The 15,027-nt window shown below is 40.6% G+C and overlaps 1 long non-coding RNA gene across 1 annotated transcript in view; it reads right to left on the reverse strand.

Annotated features, from left to right (window-relative positions):
• The window catches only part of LOC109024556 (uncharacterized), a 111,003-nt gene that overhangs the window by 41,744 nt on the left and 54,232 nt on the right, over positions 1–15,027 (reverse strand). The gene's annotated exons all lie outside the window — the stretch shown is intronic.

Here is a 15,027-nt window from a genome sequence, read left to right on the forward strand (position 1 = left end):
GAATTCTCAAAGGATGGTACAGGAAACACATGCTATTGGTATGCAGAGGAGAAAGTGCTGACCATGGCCTGGGGAGAGTCCACAAAACCTTTGGGAAGCAGTAGGGATTAGTGTAGGTCCTGAAGCCCAAATTTCAAAGGTGAACAGCAGCCAGAAGTCCTCTGAGAAAGACAAAGGCAGGGCAGGACAACTCTGAGTATTGCCTGAAGAACGCCCTTAGACAGTGGTACTCAGAAACATGAATGGAGCTTACCTCAATGGTGTGCTTATATCTCCAAATGTTCCAGGAATCTGATTCTATATAAGTACCCCAAGATGTAGTAGCCTAGACTAACTACCATTTTACGATATCTCATGACTTCATTGGTCAGGGATTGAGACAGGGCTCAGCTGGATGATTCTTCTACTCCATACTGCATCAACTTGAGTCACTCATGGTATTCACATGGTGGCTGGTCTGGGCTGCAGGGTATAAGATGGCTTGTTCACGTGCCTGGTGCCTTGATGGGGATGGCTGGAAGGTTTGACTTAGTCAGGCACTCTCCTTTTCCATGTAGTCTCAGGGCCTCTCCACAGAGCAGTCTGACTTCTTACATAGCTGCTCAGGGTTTCCAAGAAACCCAAGCAGAAGCTATAAGATTTCTTATGTCCTAGCTTCAGAACTTCCCCAATGCCATTTCTGTCAAATTCTATTTGTCAAGTAAGTCACTAAGACCAGTAGAGATTCAATTAGACCCTCCCCTCAAGCATCCATTTCCGCAACAAATATTTCTAAATTTCCTATTCCATGCCAAGCCTTTGCTTGCTACTACTAAGGTTGTAAAAATGAATCATTCATGTTCCTAATCTGGAGAAATTCATGATCTAATATGGAGGCCATTATATATTTTTAATATCCATATCATGTGATAAGAACTAATAAGAGTGGGGACTAAATGGCAAAAGAGTATAGAGAAAATGTAGCCTATCTTAGAATTGGATGAACTAAGTCCTGTGGGCTGAATCCAGTCTGCAGCCTGTTTTTATGAATAAAGTTTTATTGGAACAAAGCCATGCTTATTTATTTACATATTGTCTGTGCCTGCTTTGGCACTATAATGGCAGAATTGAGTAGTTGCAGCAGAGACTATATTACTTGCAAAGCCTAAAATATTTACTCTCTGGTCTTTGACAGAAAAAGCTTGTTGACTCTGGATCTACCTAGGTATGGCTGAATTCCAGGAACTGTAAATCCAAATTTGGGACAATTGTTCAGAATTTGTTAGTGTATTTGGATACTGACATTTCTCCTAGATTTATTTCATTTTCTACCTGGATTTTCTCTTTATTTTTATTTTAAAATATATTTTACTTTCCTTATATTCTGTATGTTTAATAATATTTTATCATATAAAATTGTATTTATCCAGAACCTTCTATATGCAAACTTTGTACTAGACCTTGCTTGTAAAAAACTTACAGTCTAGTAGTGGAAAATTCAAGTATTAATTATTAAACAAGACCAAACACCAGGCAGAAGTATGAAAAAGGAACAAGGTTGAGACCAACTATATGCCAGTCTTCGCATATTCATTTAAATTCTACAATAACTTTATGAGCTACATATTATGAGACCATTTTATAAATGTGGAAACTAAGGCTCAGAGAAATAAACTTACTCAACCCAAGGATAGCTAATAGGTGGTATAACTGAAATTTAGTTAGAAATTTACCATTTGGCCTATCTATTTATTCTATTACTATATGTTTCATTGCCACAATTTGTATTTGGTTCTTCCTCAAATCTGCTGGTATTTTTTTTTCACTGTGCTATTAAATTACTGACTCTCTTTCTTCCCTCATCTCTTTGAATATTTTAAACATACTTAACTTGAAAGCCCATCCCAATCTATCCTTGGCTCCAAACTTGTCAGAATGCTGGGTAAAATGTAACATACTAATGGCTAGAAAGACAGATAAATTTCCCTGACACTGAGTTACCATATCTACAAAATAGTGCTGTTAATTATTATTATTATTATTCATGGTCCTCAGGGTGTGACTCTAACATTTGCTATGTCTGACAGCACTCACTGACATTTAGTCATTTCGAAGTTTGTAATTTTTTACTACAAGCTCATCTGTAGTGGCACTTGTTTTCCTCTGTAAATTCTATTATATATGTCCTGATTTATGGAGACATCCTATTGAGTAGTTTAGCATTTGCCTGTATGGAGGACTTATTGAATTTACCTGTCTGGACCAACTTCTTCACACATTTTCTAGTTTGGAGTTCCTGAACAACATGGACAGTGTTAATTTGGATTCCATGCTTCATGGCACAGGATTGGAGCACTAACTACTCAGTGATGACTTTCTCTTCCTCTAGCTCAGGTGATCAACAAGTTTCCTTGTTCTTTCTCCAAGTAGTAGAAGAAAGTAAAGGTAATGTGTTTTATTTTTGTTTGAAATTTCTGTGTCTATAATTTATCTCCTTTTGTGCCATCTGTGAATTGAGATTTACCATATTCTACTTTTCTGGTGACTAATATTAAAGGTATTACTTTCTCTTTTTCTAGCAGTTATGCTGGAAGTTTTAACATGTATATTTAACTTTAAACAAATCTAAAGTTTATCTTCTTGCACAATTAAAGAACTATAGAATGTTTTATGCTGCTTGCCCTCAAATGATAAAAATGATGTTTATTTTAGTTCTTGTTTAACATCACAAATAAGGCATAATTTTATTCCTTTCCACATTCTAAGATTGTTTATATTTATCCACATTTACTTTTTTCCCCTTGCTATCCTTCCTTTAATCTCATGCCTCTTTTGAAGCTTGTTTTTCTTCTTTTTGAAGTACAAATTTTGGTTTCTTGGCACTAAATATTATTATTTTTTGTTTTCCTTTAAAAATTATTTAACCCTTGTTCTTGAAAGATGGCTTCTTTGAATACATATATTCTAGATTGATAATTTTTTTTAGTACTTACTATTCCATTGTCTTCTTGTCTCCATTTTTGGGGATGAGAAGTCAGCAGTCAGTCTACAGGCCTTTTGACAGTAGTATGAATTTTTGATTTCTGAGATTTATTATATTCTGTACCTACCAAGTAATACCTTTCATGGATTTTGAAAATTTTTCAGATAATGACCTTTTAAAATATGACCTCCTTTTCTCTAGTCTTTCCATTATCTCCTTTTGAACACCAATTAATTATTGTTAGACCATCTTGCTCTACACTTTATGACTCCTGACTTCTTTTTCACATTTGTTGTTTTCTGTCTTTCTTGACTGCTATCTTGGTAATTAATTAAACCTATCTTCCAGTTCATCAAGATTGTCATCATCTCTATATAACATGCCCTCTAATTTTTTCATAGTTTGTAATTCTCATTTATTCATTTATTATTTCTAAAAGTTCCATTTGATTTTTTTCCATTTTTTTCTGACCAATTTTGATAGTTTCTTTTGGGGAGAAAGAGGATATCTTTTTTCATACTTTCAATGCTTATTTCTTTAAATATGTTATCTATCCTAATTTTTTTTCTTGCCTATGTTAATTCCAAGACTGATCATCTTTATGAGTCAGTTCTGCAATCTGGGTTTTGTCGTTATTCTTGTTTTTAGTCTTAATCATGGTGACTTGCTTTTATACATTATGTAATTTGTTACTGTGAGTACATATTTCATGGAATGTTATTCCTCACAGACCTGAGTTAAAGTACATTCCTCAAAAGAGGATTTTACTTATATTCTGCATTACTAAAACACTGGACTACTTTCAACTACATTTTTGGTTTGGAATTTTTTTTGGATTATAATCACATGTGAATTCTGGACCCAAACTTATGTGCAGATGGGCTTGTGGGTAGAAATTCTTTGGGAGATCTTAATCTACTTTATCCAGAAAAAAGCAAACATTCCAACATTGCTTTCTGAAAAGCAGATTTATGGTTTTATTTTATTTCTCCTAAATCACTATGATGATCTTGTTTTAACTTATGGGTTCCTAATTCAACGTCCCCTCTGAGAAAGTCCTAAGTTTTGTCTACCATTCTTTTGGGTGCATGGTTTATTAAATCTTAAGTTGTAGGTCCCCAGAAATTGGTAGATAGTCTTAGAAAAAAATAATAATTTTCCTTCTGAACTATATTTTCCCTCCTTTCAAACCTCTGGAGATTTCCTTAGTTTTTATATTTTATTCAGAATTTTAATGAATTCTGTGTCAGAAAGATTTCTTTGGTCATCTATTTCATCTGGAGATAAAAGTCAGGGCTGTTTTTCTAACACCTGTCTCATGGACACAACAACAAGTCAGGCTATGCACTTTATGGAGTGAGAGTAGTTCCAGGGTTCTGCCTTAAGCAGGCCTGAGATCTCAGTTCCTGCTCCTGGGTGGGTATCAAAACACTGGTCCCAGCCCCTAAGGCCCAATTTTTGTTCTAATACCAATTTGGATATTTATCTCAATGCCTGATCGCCTCTTCATCTTTTTTTTTTTTTTTTTTGAGACAGAGTCTCTGTCGCCATGGCTGGAGTGCATTGGCATGATCTCGGCTCACTGCAACCTCTGCCTCCCGGGTTCAAGCGATTCTCCTGCCTTGGCCTCCCAAGTAGCTGGGACTACAGATGTGCGCCACCACACCCAGCTAATTTTTGTAGTTTTAGTAGAGATGGGGCTTCACCATGTGGGCCAGGTTAGTCTTGATCTCTTGACCTCATGATCTGTCGGCCTCGGCCTCCCAAAGTGCTGGGATTACAGGCATGAGCCACCACGCCTGGCCACCTCTTTGTCTTTAAATTCACTCTTTGTGGCATCTTGGAATTATCTTTTATTGCAATAAAATACATCCCCATTTTTATTTTTGTTGTCATTACCCTTAACACTTCTATCTGAGTAGCAGTGAAGCATCATCATTATGAGGACAGTCTCTTAAGCTGGACTTCCAGGCTGCCCTGGCTCCACAACTCTCTAGTTGTAACATCTTGGACAAGAAATTTAACCTCCATGTGCCTTACCTCTCTTCATTGATCGGACAGGCATAATAACCATGCCTGCCTCTTAGAGTTTCTGTGAGGATTCAATGAGTCATAAAGCACTTAGAATAGTCCCTGGCATATGATCTGTGTGATCTGAGCATTAACTAGTATCAACAGGGTGTATTTAGACCAAGAAACTTTCTGTTTCAGCTCAGGCTTTCCTAGGTGGACCTCCCTCCCTCCAACTCCAGGTTCTTTCCATTACACCATGAGGTCTACCCAGGGATAGGAGAGGGGTTAAGTCAGGAAATGTGTGAGCTTTGGTGGGGTATGACTGAGATCTGCTTCTTAAATTTGAGACATAAGGTAGAGGCTTGATTGTTGAATGATAAGGCTAAATTCTACTTCATATAATGAGCCAAGTGTGATGCCTAGGGCTAAATTTAAGGAAGCACTGTTTTACAGGGTTGTGCCCATGGAATCCCTGCACTGATATAACCTAGAGAGTTAGTACCTCCTTAAATTTTGCTTGCTAGGCTCCTCACTGGCCTCAGCCTCATCTGACCGTGATCATCACCCTTGTATAGTGAGAGGATCAGAGAGGTCGTAGCTTATCCAAAATTATATTTCTGAAAACTGACAGAACTGTGATTGAAACCCAGTTTGTGTGACTCCAGAGAACTTGCCCTTAAACATTGGGTGCTACTGCTTTGAGTCTGACTGAGGCAGGTACCATAAAAACAGAGTGAGAGTATCACATGGAATTTGTTCAAAGAGCTGGGACCAACTGGTGGACAACACACTTCAAGAAACAAGACTTCACTGCATTGAATGCTCATCTATCAAGGGCCACATGTCAACCACAGGTGGTAGAAGGCAGCTGCCTTACCTCCCTGGTTACCTGTCAGCCCCACTCATGGCTCCATCCCCTTTTGTTCCATTCATCTTGGGTGGCATTTGGTGTCCCCCTGGTAGAATATACTTGCAATTCCAGGGGAATAAAAGCTGAAGTCAGGGCCTGGATAGATTTGGAGGGTAGTAAAAATTGGTCTCAGCCTGTGAGCCTCAGGCTCACGTCTGTAATCCCAGCACTTTGGGGGGCTGAGGTGGGCAGATTGCCTGAGGTCAGGAGTTCCAGACCAGCCTGGCCAACATGGAGAAACCCCGTCTCTACTAAAAATACAAAAATTAGCCAGGTGTGTGGTGGCAGGCACCTGTAATCCCAGCTACCCAGGAGGCTGAGGCAGGAGAATTGCTTGAACCTTGGAAGCAGAGGTTGCAGTGAGCTGAGATCAGGAGGTTGCAGTGAGCTGAGATTAGGAGGTTGCAGTGAGCTGAGATTGTGCCATTGCACTCCAGCCTGGGCGACAAGAGAGACTTAGTCTCAAAGAAAAAAAAAATTTGGTCTCCAAGTGTTTGATAGAATGGACCTATCAGAAGAAATTAATTGACCACAAATTAGAGGGAGGGCAGAGCCTGAATAGCTCAGTACTTATGTCCTTGTGTCCTTGGTGGAGACTAGCACAGTGCCTCATCTCTATTTAATATTTGATTGACAAGTACTCTTATTAAACACAATTTGAACCTTTTCCCCTTTTCTAGGAGACAGATGAATTTCTATCTATACTCAGTATGCTTAAGATTTACTAGAACACAGGCACAACTAGATAAACTGTCCTGTGAAATTCACCTGAATGTGATAAAGAACTCTGCTACTCAGTGGTAGGGCTCAAAAAGCAGTACCACACAATGAAATTCTCAGAAGCAAACATTTTTCTGTGACTTTCTCCCACCCTCCTGCCTCTGACTCCTCATTCTTCCCTGAGACTACCCATAGAAACTAGAATCTCTCTTCCCCAAGGCAGGACGTAGAAACCAGAATTTTTTCCTCAAAGCCAGCCATAAAACCTAAAAATAGTATTATAACTTCCCTCTACCTTTCTGTGTAAAAATTGGCTATAAAGAAATTATCTGGCTTATCTTGTTTGGTTGTAGGTCATAAGACCCTAATTCCAGAGGGCCCTACCCTATAACCAGAAGGAAGAACTATTGCACAGAGAATCTAAGAAGAATCTAAGAAGAATCTAGACAGACAGCCCTCGCTGGATTTCTCCACTCTGTCTGTTAGCATTCGATGATTTACCTTTTGTCCAGTCATATTTCTGCATGGCTGTCCATACTTTGTTGAACCTAAGCACAAAATGGAAAGTTTTCCCTGTATCTTTTGGTCTTCATTCTGAAGGCTCCCATGTTATGTAAAACTATGATCAAATAAATATGCATGCCTTTTCTCCTATCAGTCTGCCTTTTGTCAGTGATTTTCAGTGAACCTTCAGAGAGTAAAGGGGAAGTTTTCCCTTGGCCCCTACATCAGTTTCCTCCATACCTGCCATGCAGAAAATCTAAACTAAGATGTGTCAAACAACAAGGTATCCAGTTGGTAGAAGAGCTCTTACTGAGTGACACCAGGGAGGTGTTGGGTAAAGATCTATTTTAGACTTTCAATTAATTATCTGAAAGCAGGATTCAGGAGTGTGAAGGGAGACTTGTGGCATATTCCACCAGGGGGGACAGTAAATGCTGCCCAAGAAGAATGGCGCAAAAGCGGATGGAGCATGGGTGGGGCTGACAGGGAGCCAGGGAAGTAAGGCAGCTGCCTTCTACCAGCTGTGGTCAACATGTGGCTCATGAAGGATGAGTACTCAATGGGGTGGAGTCCTGTTTCCTGAGATATGTTGTCCAGCAGTTGGTCCCAGCTCTTTGAACAGATTCCATGTGATACCCTCTCCCTGTTTCCATGGTACCTGCCTCACTCATACTCAAAACAGCATCACCTAGTGTTAAAGGGCAAGTTTTCTGGAGTCAGGCAAACTGGGTTTCAATCACAGCTCTGTCGGTTTTCAGAAATATAATTTTGGATAAGCTGCGACCTCTCTGATCCTCTCACTATACAAGGGTGATGATCACAGCCAGATGAGGTTCAGGCCAGTGAGGAGCCTAGTGAGCAAAATTTAAGGAGGCACTAACTCTCTAGGTTATATCAGTGCAGGGATACCATAGGCATAACCCTGAGAAAGAGTGGTTTCTTAAATGTGTAGCCTTGGGCATCACACCTGCCTCATTCTCGTGGAGGAGTGACTGGTGATGATTATGTCTACCTCATAGAGTCGAGATGAGAATGAAATAAAATCTCACAGGGAAAGTTAATTACAGAGTGTGTGATACATGGGAACTGTGAGTATTCAGGTACCCTCCTCCTTTCTTACCTTCCTAATCCATTCCCAGCATATGCTACTCTCATCACTCAATGCAGAGGCGACCTGAGGAATCTGTTAGAAAGTTCAAGCCTTTTGAAGGGTAAGAGCACACCCGTTAGAAAGAAGAGACCCCTGTCCTTTTTGGAGCAAAAAATGAAAGTGGGCTCAAAGGGCGGGCCCTCTGGGTACCTGACATTTGCAAACAGTAATATACATTGTTGTATATAGAAAGAAGATGTTTTATTACTTTTTTTTTTTAGATGGAGTTTCGCTCTTGTTGCATAGGCTGGAATGCAATGGCGTGATCTCAGCTCACTGCAACCTCCGCCTCCTGGGTTCAAACGATTCTCCTGCCTCAGCCTCCTGAGTAGCTGGGATTACAGGTGCCCACCACCATGCCCGGCTAATTTTTGTATTTTTAGTAGAGACGGGGGTTTCACCATGTTGGCCAGGCTGGTCTCAAACTCCTGATCTCAGGTGATCCACCCACCTCGGCCTCCCAAAATGCTGAGATTACAGACATGAGTCCCCGCGCCCGGCCACATATTTTCAGATGGTAGTAACTCACTACTGCAAGCACTGATGGCTTCTGCTCAGTTTCCATTCCTCTCACTCTCTTCTGGGAGAGACCACCTTTCACAACAGAAACTGAACATAACTGCTCGCTTTCTCAGACTCCCCTTGCAGATATGGCAAGAACATATAAATCTGCACAGGCCAGTAGGGCTAAAGAAGAAATTTCAGGATGTTTCTGGGAAGAATTTCTTCTCTGATGAAGAGAGAAGCACTTATGATGCCTCACTGTCACACAGCTGGTAAGTGGTCCTGACCTAGGTTTGTTAAACTCGTATCTGTAACTATCAGTTACTGATATGGTTTGGCTGTGTCTCCACCCAAATCTCATCTTGAATTATACTCCTATAATTCCCACATGTTGTGGGAGGGATCCGGTAGGAGATAATTGAATCAGGGGGCAGGTCTCGCTCATGCTGTTCTCGTGTTAGTAAATAAGTCTCACGAGATCTGATGGCTTTATAAGGTGGAGTTTTCCAGCGCAAGCTCTCTTTGCCTCCTCCTTCTTGCCTGCTTATCCATGCTTGCTGCCATGATTATGAGGCTTCCCCAGCCACATGGAACTGTGAGTCCAATTAAACCTCTTTCTTTTATAAATTGCCCAGTCTCGGGTATGTCTGTATCAGCAGTGTGAAAATAGACTAATACCGTTACTTTGTGAATGCTTGGAGTACTGGAATTTCTGAGTTGAATGCTAATTTAGAAGTTAAGCTGGGCGCGGTGGCTCCTGCCTGTAATCCCAACACTTTGGGAGGCGGAGGTTGGGGGACTGCTTGAGCCCAGGAGTTCAAAACCAGCCTGGGAAACATGGTGAAATCCATCTCTACCAAAAATACAAAAAAATTAACCCCGGAGTGGTGGTGTGCACCTATTGTCCCAGTTACTCAGGAGGGTGAGGTAGGATCACTTGAGCCCAGGAGGCCGAGGTTGCAGTGAGCCAAGATCGTGCCACTGCACTCCAGCCTGGGTGATAGAGTGAGACCCTGTCTCAAAAATAAATAAAATAAAGTAAAAGTCCCTAGGAAGCAAAAGTTTGACTCAACTTTTTTCTTTATTTTTAAAAATTGTTTTATTCCCCTCTACAGTTTTTGAGTTCTTCTTGAAAGATAGCTTCGTCTTATCAGACCTGGTTAAGAGAGACAGCTTTTGAGAGGCATGGTAGTACTTAACAATCAGGTCTGGAACCATGAGGAAGGACGGGAAAAATCAAGAAGCAAAAGGTTGAGCCCAGTTTGGGCCCACCTGTGTCTTCTGTCTTATTCCCTCTGATTGTGAAGTTGGTATCATTTCTCTGACCTGGAGGTTAGCAGCTGGGCTGTCAGCAAGCTTCAGGCGGCAGCCCTTGGCACCAGCCTAGAGCAAGCACTGGGGGGTTTGTCTGCAGAAACAACTGCTGAAAGCAATTGTGGGACACCTTCAAATTGACAACATGAGAGATGGTGCAAATTAATAGTGCAGTGCCTTCATCTGGGGTGTAAGGGAGGCAATGAGAGAATAATCAGCGAAGCTTGAGCTGGGTGAGGTCAATTATAGAAGGTAATATGCAAGACGTAAGCTTGGAGTTGGGAACTCAGAAAAATCACAGAATGTTTTTGATCCAGGAGGGGATATTGGAGATTTTCACATTTGGTGTGTTTCAATCCAAATTATAATTTAAAGGGAGACACACCTTTTTTGTAAAGGGCTCAATAGCCAATCGTTTTGGCTTTGTTGGCCATAAGTCTCCGTCACAACTGCTTGGCTCTGCCACTGTAGTGCAAAAACAGCCATAGATAATGTATAAATGAACAGGCATGGCTGTGTTCCAATAAAGCTTTAATAACAAAAATAAATGGTGGGCCAGCTTGGTCTGTGAGATGTAGTTTGCCAAGCCATAATATAGGATCCTGAAAAGACAGAGATATACTATCTCCTCTATGCAAGGCACTGTCCAAACCCTGGAAATATAAAGAAGAAAAAAGTCGTGGGCTGACCTATTTTTTAAAGGATTTTATAGTTTCTTCCCTCCGGTTACCCTCACTTTTTTATCGCAATCACCATCACCACCAGTCCTTTGCATTAAGCATCTTCTATAGGTCGACTCTATCCTAGGAGCTTTATATGTGTTATTTTTAAACTTCAGTCTCACGACATAGGTATTATTATCTCCATTTTACTGACTGAAGAAATCAGAGCTGCAGCTTGTCCAAAACGCTGAAGCTCATAGGTGCTAAAGCTGGAATATAAATATCAGTCTTTCTTATTTCAAAGTACCTGCTTATTCTAAGAGGCATTATGGATTCAGAAGAGGGAATCTGGAGCTAGGCTTCCTGGAAGTGAATTCCGACCTATGACTTTGGGCAAGTGATCTAACTTTTCTGTGACTCATTTTCCTCATCTCTAAAATGGAGACAATAGAAGCACTTCTTTGGGTATGTGATGGTGAATTAGCTAAGTACATCTCAACATCCTACAATGAACAGGGTAGCACCTTGATAGAGTTTGGATATTTATCCCTGCCCAAATCTCATGTTAAATTGTAATTCCCATGCTGGAGGTGGGGCCTGGTGGGAGGTTGGTTCATAAGATCATAAGCTCATGACAAGCTTAGTGCTGTCTTTGTGATAGCGAGTTCTCATGAGATCTGGTCATGTAAAAGTGTGTGGCACCTCCTCCCACCCTCTCTCTTGCTCCTGCTTTCACCGTGTGAAGTACCTGCTCCTGCTTTGCCTTCTGCTCTGAGAAAAAGCTTCCTGAGGCCTCCCCAGAAGCAGATGCTGGTGCCATGCTTCCTGTACAGCCTGTAGAACTGTGAGCCAATTAAACCTGTTTTCTTATAAATTACCCAGTCTCAGGTATTTGTTTATAGCAATGCAAGCACAGACTAATACTCTAATCCCAATAAGAAAGAATGATCTGGCCCTAAATGTCAGTATCACCAAGGTTTAGAAATACCCCTGCAATATTTTGAACAATGAGGAGAGATAGGGGGTGAGAGTGATTTATCTTCTCTCAGAGTTGTTTAGGGGTAAAACTAGGACAAGAATCCGTATTTATAGCATCCATGTCCTGAACCGTTTCTTCACCCCTACATTGCCACAGGGACAACTGTGCAGTGAGTAGTGGTGATCCAGATAGTGGGAACTATATGTGCAAAACGATCGGAAGCAGGAAGAAACAGTACAAAGTTTCTGTCTGGGACAGAGCAACCTGACTCTCTTGATTTGGATAGTCACTCATTGTAGGGGAGTCACAAGGAGCAAGTGAGGGAGGTGGAAAGTGGCTCCTGGTTAAGAGCTCAGAGTTTGTGAAGAGGCAAAGGGAGCCATGGTGGGTGTTTGAGCAGAGGAGTGATGCCTAGCTGTTAAAACCAGGGAGGATCTGGCTGTGCAGGAAGAGACTGGCATCTGTTAGATCAGCTGGCAGGGGACTGCAGTACCCTTCTCTGAAGGCCTGAGGCTCCAGACAAGATGGACAAGGTGAGGGAAGAGATGGCTCTCAGACACCTAGCGGAGGGGCTCTGTGCAGCTCATGGATGGTACGTGCTCTGCCTTTGATCAGAGCCGAATAGGAGCTGACGACCTCCGACCATGTGTGCCAACCTTCCTCTGCACAGCCCCAAGTGATTCAGTGTCTGCTAATGAGACTTTCTGGAGGGCCGTTAAAGATCATTAAAAAGCAGTTTTTGCAAACCTAATATTAGCTTTTAAGTAGTTAGCAGGGATGAGCCCTTGCTACTCAGTGTTAACCAAAGCAAGTGATGACCTGCCACTCAGGAAACAGAGGGAGACAATAGTAATCCCTCAGGTCCCAACGACAACGGGGGTGCTTCTGAGGCAATTCTATCACATTTATTTCTATGTGATCCACAAAATGTTCTTTGAACAATCTTTTTGTTGTTAGAAATGTGCTAATCACTAGAGAATAATACTAAGTGATGATAGTAATAAGAGTAGAAAATTTATTGAGTACCTACTCTATCTTAGGAACTATACTAAGTACTTTATATAAACACTGTCTCTAATCCTGTAACTCAGCTGCAAAGTACAATTAACCCTGTTTTCCACACGAGAATTTTAAGATGAAAAAACTAAAATGCAGATCCTTAGAATCTCACTATCTAATGGGCCAAATGCTTAAACAGATGAACGTTATGTCATATGCTAAGAGTGGAAATATGCAGTCATACTTGCTAACATTTATTGAATGTGCCAGGTACTGTTCTACTTTTCTTTCTAGGTAAGAGCTCATTTATTTCTCACGAAACACTATAAGGTGGTTACTATAATCTCTGTTTTCCAGATATGGAAACAGTTATAACAAACTTGACTAAAATTAGACAACTAGTCAGAGGACAAGAAGGATACAAACTCAGTTATCAAGTTAGTTAATTGACTTAACATTCATTTTATTTACCTACATAATAAGCCTAACAAAAATACTTATCTGTGAAGGTTGTTAAAATGGTTTCAACTATCTGATCCACATAAAATATTTAGCAGAATTCCTGGCATATTTTGCACGATTTATAACAGCCTCACCTGGTCTGTTTTGTTCACTCTTTATTCTCAGTGCCCAGAACATTGCCTGGCACAAAATAGACCTTCATTAAATATGTAGTGAATATGTGTTAAAATGTCAGCTATTGTTATTGTTACTGAGGAAAGAGGAAGCATAGCTTTACATCACAATGCCTGAAGTCGTTTGACATGGCAACAAAGAGTAAGTTGTGCCGGAGTAAGAAAAGACACGCATGGGGGAGACTTCTGTGACTTACATAATCTATAGGATGGCTGAGATGCTGCAGGTGCAAAACAGCATCCCAAGCTTGGGAAAGTTATCTTGAGGTGTCTGGGGGAAGAGATGTGTATGTAGCAGAGGTGGTTACTATAGAAGTCAACACGTTCGCTACCAGAGGAGGCGGGAACCTGGGGTAGAAGAATTCTGTGCTGAGAACAAAGGCTGGGTCTCCTCTGCAGAGGTTGCGTCTCCCTATAGCCTTAGGAGAAAGGCAGCCAGTGAGAGGAGAAGAAAATAGGAAGGGTGTCTTTGGAACTGGAGAGATTGACTCAGAAGTCCAAGGTGGAGAGTTTCAAAAAGGAGGTTATCAACAATGTCAGACACTGCAGAGTTCTATTTTAGGACTCAGCTGCACAGGGGATAGCTCACAATGTCTGATCTAGGGTAGCACATATAAACACGTGTTGTGTGAACTTGCTGAAGGTCACAGAGTAAGTGATAGGTTCAGGGCTTGGACTCCAGTGTTTAATTCCCAAGCCTCTGTTCTTAACATTATTTCTATCTGTTTCTATCCTTATGTCACCTCTCAATGCCTCCCTTGACTTTTGAGCTTGCATATCCCTTGAGCAGACCTCTCCTATGTGCCCTTGAGTCTTCCGGGAATGCTCATCCTTCTCTACATACGTTAGGTCAATTATTTCTTTGTAATTTTTAAAAGGATTGGTCTTTCATTATGAAGTAATATCTGATTCTTCCCAGCTGTAAGTCATTACTTGTATTTTCTTCATCTTCTCGTTTTATTTCTTTTATAGCACTGATCTCATTCTGCCCTTTATTACACAATTGTCTATTTTTTTTTTGACCCACTGGGGGCCCTTGAGGTCAGGATGGTGCTCTTTATCTTGGTGTCTCCCATGATAACGTAGCAGAGTGTTTTCGATGTAGCATGGGATCAATAACACTTGTTAAGTTGAAATAAGACATAAACCAAGTGTATTTCTCTCCATCTGTTGCCTCCAAACTGGTCTTTAGAGATTCCTGTAGTCTCTAGATATAACATTTACATAAAATTTAAAGGAGACTCAAAAAATACTCTTGGACAAAAAGATGCATGAAAGAGTGCAAAAAAGTATATGTAGATCAATAGGGCACTAGTTAAACTTTGATATATTCACAGCTGTAACAAGGAATGTGCTTATAAACAGCTGCAGAGTGATCTTCAGATTACATTCTGGATTAAACCAAATAAATAGAGTGGAGAAAAAGATGCATGACTTAAAGTGGGGGGTGAATAAATAAATTATATATGTATATTTATATTTATGATGGGGAGATAAACCAAAAACAAATAGAAAAGGTATTACATATCTATAAGGTCAGTGAAGAAACAAGGTAAGAAGGATGGGGAAGGAGCAAAATACCTCTGAATATGCCTGGCTTTATAGATTCACCTCTGGAACCAGGAAGATGTTTTACATAATCACAAAGCAAAATCAAATTTACAAAATAGCTATT

This window comes from Gorilla gorilla, chromosome 23 (genome assembly GCF_029281585.2).
Source record: "Gorilla gorilla gorilla isolate KB3781 chromosome 23, NHGRI_mGorGor1-v2.1_pri, whole genome shotgun sequence".
Taxonomy (NCBI): domain Eukaryota; kingdom Metazoa; phylum Chordata; class Mammalia; order Primates; family Hominidae; genus Gorilla; species Gorilla gorilla.